We start from the raw sequence: 8710 nt of genomic DNA on the forward strand, positions 1-8710 counted from the left end.
ACCAAAGGAGGCCACATGGACCTAGATCTTACCAACAAGAAATGCAAGGGACATCCGAGACCTATTATGACCCCTATCAAGCCACTTTCATGCCTTCTTGGGGTCCCCCTACTCATCCTTCCTGGTTCACACCTCCTCCTTGTTCCTTCACAGATCCATATTATGCCCAACCAGTTGCTCATTCGTTTCACTCTTATGCTCAGCCACAGCCTTAGTGGAATGCACCTCATCAGGGGTGGATGCCAAAGTACAACTTTCCTCCCATTCATTTGCCTCCACCACTTGCCCAACCACAAACCCATCCACATCCATCTCAAATATACACCCCCACTCAACTAGCCATACCACCATTTCCAAACCCGCACATTGGAATAGCTCAACCTAATTTCAAAGCTGAGGCACAACATGTCCAAATGACTCCTCTTGAGCTTAATGATCTTCACCATAGCTCAGGAAAAGCATTGCAAAAAAGAGATTATCTTGAAAGCATGGAAGGACCACATCAAGCAAAAGAAGATTCAAAAGAGGAGATCAAAGAACCAGGGGCTGCACTTGATGAAGAGAAGAGATCAGAATCAGAGATCGAGAGAGTTCCCTCATGGTTACCATCAAATCCTCCATGTACTCAAGAGAAAGATCAGCAAAAAGAGGAAGATGAGAAGGTCATGATAGAAGGTGACATGAAGAATGATCCAGATCAGCAAAAGGACCAAGGATATCAAAGCTATATTAAGACATGGTTCTAGACAGTCACTAAGTTGCAGAAGTACTCTCTTCCTCAGCTATGTTTGATCCCTTCAAAGTCAGCTCATTTTGTCTCTGAAATCTGGATAGCTGTCAAAGCATGCATTTCGAGCCTTCACATCATCTTGTCTCTAATCTCGATGTGCACATGGCTCCATTGGAAGTATTCTTATACTTGAAAATGATTTTGTTTTTCAAGTAGGGTAGGGTAGAAAAAAAAGAGAAAAAAGAAAAAGAAAAAATGAAAATAAGATGAAAATAAAAATCTAAGGTGAAAACCTCCTCGGAGGCGCCTTAGATTGGCTCATTGATTGAAAACCTCCATGAGGCGGTCAATGGGTTGGAAAGAAGAGAAAATAAAAAGGGAATAAGATCCCTGGGTGAAAACCTCCCTTGGAGGCGCCCAGGGCAGGCAATTAGAGTGAAAACCTCCATGAGGCGCCCTAGTTGTTTTTCAAAAAAAAAAGAGAAAAATAAAAGAAAAATAAAGCTAATTTCCATTAGATAATTGCAGGTTAGGAGGATCACTCAAAGCAAAGACAAAGGAATTTTTGTGCCTTCTACAGGAAGTTCTGTATTTCTACAGGAAACATCCTGTAGAACCTTTGGACGAACCAAATTCAATTTTAAAAGGGAATCTGATGGTGGGAATCTGTTGGTTAGGCCTGCAAGCACCTCTGTGTCCATCCCTCGCCTTTCTCCATCATTTTTTCCACCTCATTGTGCTTCTTTTATGAAAACTGTGTTTTCTACAGGAAGTTTTGTGTCTTCTACAGGAAGCTTACAAAAAAAGCCAAATTGATCTCCGAAGATGACCTGAAGGCTAGGAATATGTCCATGAGGCCTGCACACATCCATGCTTCCATCCCTCACCCCTTTCCATCATTTTTTCCGCCTCATTTTGCTTCTTTTATGAAAACTGTGTTTTCTACAGGAACTTCCTGTAGAAATTACAAGAAGTTAAAAATGGATTGCAAAAAAAGTAGTTTGGCGAACATGGTAGCTTCCTCAAGGGTTCAGAAGTCCTCCTGCAATTTTCAAACTCCTCCTCCATCATCTCCATGCCTGCATCACAGCCCAAGCTCATTCTTTTTCACCATGCAAAAACTTGCAGAATGCTTTGAAGAAAAAAATACATAGAACAGAATTTGTTTTTGCACTAACTTGAAAACCATGCATCCATTTGAAAAACCATTTTACGGGGAATTGTATAGGGGTAATGGCAACATGCCTGAGTAGTTTCAGCCGATTCCGCTGCACGGTTTCCAAGAAATCAGGCTCCATCACCATCAATCATTTTTTCATTTTCTCCATATCCATGCATCCGTTTCAAAACCTGTTTCATGGAGATGCATATGGGTGATAGTAACCTACCCAAGCAGTTTTAGCCAATTCCGATGCACGGTTTCTGAGAAATTGATCTTTGAAATCTTCAGCCATTTCCCATTTTTCTCAAAATCTGTGCATCCATTGATCGAAATTTTGCTATGGGAAGTGCATAATGATGATAGGAACATGCTCAACAAGTTTCAGATCAATCCGGTTTATCGTTCGGGAGTGTTAGATGATCCAAAAATACTTTATTATCATAGGTTATAAAATTGAAATAAAATAATTATTAATTTAAGAAATTAAATTAATAATTATTCTAGAATGATTAATTATTTTAGAGACAATTAGAATTAGTATATTGTTGTAACAAGATATGACTCTCCAAATGAGTCGTATCTTAGGCTCTATTATAGGAGATTAGTTAGCTAGTTGGTTTGAATAGCATTTATTGTAAATGGACACTTGTAAGTGATCCATAATTAGAGGTAGTTAGGACATGGAGCTTATAAATAGCTCATTGCAAGAGTGTTTGGTTGTTCGGGTGTAAGCTCTTGCAAATCAATTATGTAAATGTTTTTTTCTGATTAATAAAATTACGTGTCTGAGGACACTTCTGCCATTATTGTGGTATCAGAGCTCCAGTAATGCTACAGTGGATTTGAGGAGATTTCAGCTCAACAAAGTCCTGGAAAACTCCATTCAGTTGGCCAGCAAATCATTGGTATGGAAATTGTATAGTTTTGTTTAAAAGGAAAATAAATTTTATCATTGATTTTAGATTTTTTAAAATCTAAAATTCATTTTTTATAAAAAAATTGCCTCTGCTCAGTCTTTGGTATCATTGAGAAAATGGAAGTGAGACTAGGCGCACCCTCGGTATTGTTATCAATTGGACCTTTCTCGGACTCAACAAAATGTGGAAACTTCTGATTTTTTGTTTTTACCTGCGATGCGTGCTTTCATTTGAGTTTCTTTATTTTCTTCTCCAAATCATCTATATTTTCCCTCAATTTATTAATCATTTGGCACTGAGGTTCGAGTTTACTCTTCAATTTTTGACCTGTTCTTCTAGTGGAAGATCGCTCATGCCTTCAACATCCAACGCTAGTCGTTTATCTGCCTCTGCATTTAGATGAAACATGCGAAACTATTAGTAAATTCATTCAACAATTTCGGAAAGAAATATACTGCAGCAAATAAGGCGGAGAACTGAGGCCGAGAACTATTCGGCTGCCTTATTTCATTTCTTCGAGACAAATAAACCAGCCGCAACAATATGTTATTTGTATATCTGGACAAGGATACTAAAGAATGCACAGCTAGCACGATGGCAGAAACTATTTGAATAGGAAAACTTCAATGTTGTGTAATAACAAGCGACAAGAAGGGGATCGAACTGTTTTAATTGTTCCACCTACCATCCAGTAATACACATTACGCCTGAAGTCAGAAATAGGCCCTCTTTTTAACTCAGGAGAAACCGTGGACACAAGCCCACCCAATAGAGGCTTCACATTGATCTGTAAATAATTTCATAATAAGGCAACCTGTAATGGATACTTCTGCAGATTTTTGGACAAAGACGAGCCGAGCTGTCTTTTGAACCCCGCGTGGCTGATTTCGGGATCGGAGACCTTTTAGAGAACTGGTCACGGGCAGAAGGGCTTCTGATGGTGATTTTCCGCTAGGGCGATCGCGTTTCTCCACCATGGGTTATCCTCGCCAATCGTTCATGGAGGCCTGACACCGTTTAATGTGCTGGTATTCAGGTGCCAAAGAAGCGAGAGGCTTTTGCAGCAATGGACACTCAGCTATGCATCATCCACTGCAGCCTCAGCCAGTCCCAGCAGCATTGCTAGTTTGCCAATCAATGAAGCCTGCCAGCGTAAAGCTAAAGTGAAGCCAGCTTGATCATAAAGTTTTTTTTTGGGGTAATTTGATGCATATTGTATTTTAAAGAGGTCTGATCACTTTGTAATTTTGGGAGAAATAAGGTGAGCTTTGTAATCGAGTGATGAGTGAGTTTTTTTAAGTTTTTTTAAAAAAGGGGCCTTGTAATGGAGTAATAAGGTGATTGTAATTTTTTGGAGCAATAAGGAGAATTTTTTTTGTAATTTTTTTTTGAAGGAGATAAATGTAACTCAAAGTAATTTTACTTTGAGGGGGGGTAAATTTTTTTTATCAGATTGTGCAAAAGCACCATTGTAAAAAGTCAAATTTTGAAAGTTGCCCTGTAAAAATTTGAGAAATTGACTAGAGCCAAGTGCAAAGCTCAGTCAATATTCTCCTGTTTTGACGACTATTCGAGGGTCAAGGCCAAGCCCCGATAGATCGTGTTTTTTGCGTGGTGTATTGTGTTGACTATCTTGTCCTTTCTGTTCTGCTTCTTGGTGTGTCTCTTCATTGCTAAAAATGTCTAAGTTGATTAACTTATTTTCTGATTCTGACAAACTTGAGGGCACCAAATCTTATAAAACGTGGCATCGTCTTACTGAAAGCACACTCATTTACAATGAATTATGGCAAGGAATATGTGATGGAGATGTTAAGCCTAATAAACCCACAGATGCAGATCCACTGGCAAAATGGGAAATCAAGAATGTTAAAGCCTTAGCTCTTATTAAATCGTCTGTGAATGATGAAATGTATGTACATATAGAGAATGCCACAGATGCATGGACTGCCTTGAAAACTTTTAAAGACCTCTTTGATACTCAGCCAGAATCAAAGAAGGTTGATCTACAGTTAAAATTGTTGCAACAGAAATTAACTGAAGATGGTGATATTCTTGAATATCTCTCCAGACTTAAGAATATTAAGCAGGAAATTATTAATGCTGGCTTTCCCACAATTGATGATAGCTTTATGGTCACAATTGTAATTGCTGGGCTTCCTTCTTCCTATACGCATTTTTTAGAGACTTTACAAGTAACTGGGAAATTAGAAAAACTAAAGTTTGATGAACTTTGTGAAATGTTAAGTCAACATGATAAAACTTTTGGGAAGAAGAAGAAAGTTGGTGAAGATGTTTTTCTCACAGAAGCCAGCACAAGTAAGTCTTCAGCAGATAGTTCTCGAGGAAGAGGCCGATGGAATCAGAATTAAGCAACACATAATCGAGGTCGAAGCCCAAGTAGAGGCAACAATTTTAACAGAGGAGGAAGAAATAATTTTCAAAGTAGAGGAAGCAACCAAGGAAGAGGCAATTTTCAAGGACAAGGATATAATAGTCAAGGTAGAGGACAATCTCCAAATAGAGGTCAAAGCAGAGGTAGAGGACAATCTTCAGGATGAGGAAGAGACTTAAGTCAAATTGTGTGTCGAAGATGTAACAAAGTTGGCCATTATGCTGAAGATTGTCGAACTTCACTTAATAAAATTCCCAAGTTTCAACAGCATTCAGCACAATTTGCAAATGATCAAGATGAAGACAGCTCAGAATATGTTTTTACTTCCTCACCAGCATCACAAATTTCATCTCATCTTAGAAGTGACTATGAAGATGCTTGGATCTTGGATTCCGGGGAAACTCAGCACATGACATGTCGACGTGATTTTTTCTGGAATTTTCAAGAATGCCAACTTAATTCAATTTTTCTTGCTGATGATACAAAACATACTCCTTATGGAAAAGGAGTCGTAAAAGTTTTTCTCCCTGACATTGGAGAAAAAATGATTTCCAATGTATGGTATGTACCCAATTTCAAGAAAAATTTGCTCTCTTTAGTCACGATTCAACAAGCAGGACATCAGGTGATTATGGAAGATGGTTTAGTGAAGATTAATTCAGTGAAACAGAACTTGAAAACTGTTATGACAGGTTATGAAGATGGAAAACTGTTACGGATGAAAGGGACAGTTATTCCAAGGCATTCTGATTTTGCAGGGGCAGTGACTACCGGTATTTCACCTATCAGACTATGGCATGTAAGATATGGACATTTGAATTTTGAGAGTCTTTCTCAATTGCAGAAACAAGGAATGGTTAAAGGACTTCCCACATTCAGAAAGGAAAATGCAAAATGTGAAGCTTGCATTTATGGGAAACAAAATCGCGAAAGTTTTCCAACAAGTTCATGGCGTGCAAACAGGCGGCTACAACTAGTTCACAGTGATGTTTGTGGTCCACTCCAAACTTCATTTGGTGGTTGCAAATATTTCTTACTATTCATTGATGATTTCAGCAGAATGACTTGGGTTTACTTCTTGAAGAACAAGTCAGAAGAATTTGATAAGTTTAAAATTTTTCGCCAACTTGTTGAAAATGAAGTCAAAGAAAAGATAGGTACTCTCAGGACGGATAATGGGGGAGAATTCACTTCAAATGAATTCAAAAATTATTGCAGTGAAAATGGCATAAGACGACATCTTACTAATGTTTACACTCCACAGAAAAATGGAGTAGTCGAAAGAATGAATCGCACTTTGTTAGGAATGGCTAGATCCATGTTAACCTTCAAGAGGTTAAGTCCAACATATTGGGCGGAAGCCATACATACAGTTGTCTACTTAAGAAACAGATCTCCAACTGCTTCTTTAGACGGAATCATACCTTATGAAGCTTGGTTTGGTTTCAAACCTCGAGTTAAACATCTTAGAGTTTTTGGGTCAGTGTGTTATGCCTTAGTTCCGAAAGAAAAACGAATTAAGCTTGACTCAAGAAGTTTAAAATGCACAATGATTGGCTATTCTGATGAGAAGAAAGGGTATCGTATTTTGACCAATGGAAAATTCCTTGTGAGCAGGGATGTCATTTTTGATGAAACAGAGAGTAAGAGTGCTGAAGAAATTGAAAATCTTCTTCACAAATTAGAAACTAAGGGAAGTAAAAGAAATGGAAAAATGCAAAGTCAACCAACTTCACCAAATTGGTATGAACTTGATTTTCCTTCCTCTGAAGATGAGTCATCCAGTCCATCTACATCAACAACATCATCTGGGTCTTCTAGCAGTTCATCCGCATCTCCAAGCAGCAGCAGTTCTTCAGACAGTGAGTCTCCACATTCTTCCTGATTTATTTGACAAATACTCGTCTTGATCTATCTTATGCAGTCAGTATTCTTTCACGTTTTATGCAGGAACCACGAGATAGCCACTGGAATGCAGCTAAAAGAGTTCTTCGATATATCCAAGGAACAAAAGATTTTGGTCTTCTTTACACAAAGACTAAAAATTTTGTACTTGGTGGATATTCTGATGCCGACTTTGCTGGGAGTATTGATGATCGAGCATCAACATCAGGTTATTTAATGAATATGGGGTCAGCAGCAGTATCTTGGAGTTGTAAAAAACAAGCTACAGTGGCCACTTCTTCAGCAGAAGCAGAGTACATTTCAGCATGGGAAGCAGCATGTGAAATTGTTTGGTTGTGCCGAATTTTGCAGGACTTGGGAATTTCTCAGGGAGAAGCTACATCATTGTTCATTGACAGCTAGTCAGCCATCAAACTTGCCAAGAACCCAGTTTTTCATTCAAAGACAAAGCATGTGGACACCAAGTATCATTATATCAGGTCTCTCATTGTCAAAGATGTCCTCAAACCAGTTTATTGTCCTTCCGAAGATCAGATCTCCGACATTTTCACCAAACCGCTTGGCAGAATAAAATTTACTAGGTTCAGGGATGAACTTGGTATCTGTTGTAATGTATCTTGTGATTCTTTCACCTCAGGGTTATTTTCGCCAAGCAAATGTTTTAGGAATGCCAGATTCTGGTGGACAGGCTGTGTATATACTTGATCAAGTTTGTGCATTGGAGAATGAAATGTTGCTGAGAACAAAACATCAAGGATTGGACATCAAACCTGAAATTATTGTGGTGACTCGGTTGATTCCTGAGGCCTATGGTACAACATGCAATCAAGGAATTGAAAAAAGCCACAGGAAAATCAAGAGGAAAAGCAAGAAAGAAAAAGAAGGAAGAAACAGAGAGGAAAAAAAAACAAGTTTAATCCCTGGAAATTGTTGCAGGTTGCAGGAACACCATGCGGAAAGGGGGCCTCCCAACAGAAGCAGAAGGGTCCCTACCAAGTTCCCAGGCACCCTCACATCAATCCCGTCCATGAACACTCATTTTTTCAGGGTTCAGACACAATCTAGTCATGGTTCAACCTTCTACAGGAAGCTACAGGACTTTCTCCAGGAAGTTCTGTATTTCCACCAGAAACATCCTGTAGAGCCTTTAGGCAGGCCAGAATCGATTATGGAGAGGGATTTGAAGCTTGAAGTCTGTTGAGGAGGCATGCAACCACTCTTTTCTTCCATCCTCCACTGGTTTCATCTCCTTTCACCACCATTGCCGCCATCTAATTGAATATACTTGCACAATCATACCAAAGCAGAGAATTCTCTAGGAAAAGGAGCAGGCAGTGGGAAGAAGCAGAGAGAAAAGCATGGTTTCATGACCGAGAAGAGGAAATCACTTCAAAAGCTTGGCATGACAGGGAGGCCACCAGGGCCATCAAAGATGAGGAGATAGATTGGTTGCTCAGAGGATAAGCAACACTTTCAGTAGGGGGGTGATGATGAGCCCCAAAAATGGATAGTTATATGGGCTCATTCAACCTCCTAATTTGACTTAATCCACCATTCTCATTATTTTATTGCATGTTTTTGATTATGTTTATGCTAATAGA

Source organism: Pinus tabuliformis, chromosome 3_1 (genome assembly GCF_031772625.1).
Source record: "Pinus tabuliformis cultivar Carrire ecotype Pingquan chromosome 3_1, CPIR1, whole genome shotgun sequence".
NCBI lineage: Eukaryota > Viridiplantae > Streptophyta > Pinopsida > Pinales > Pinaceae > Pinus > Pinus tabuliformis.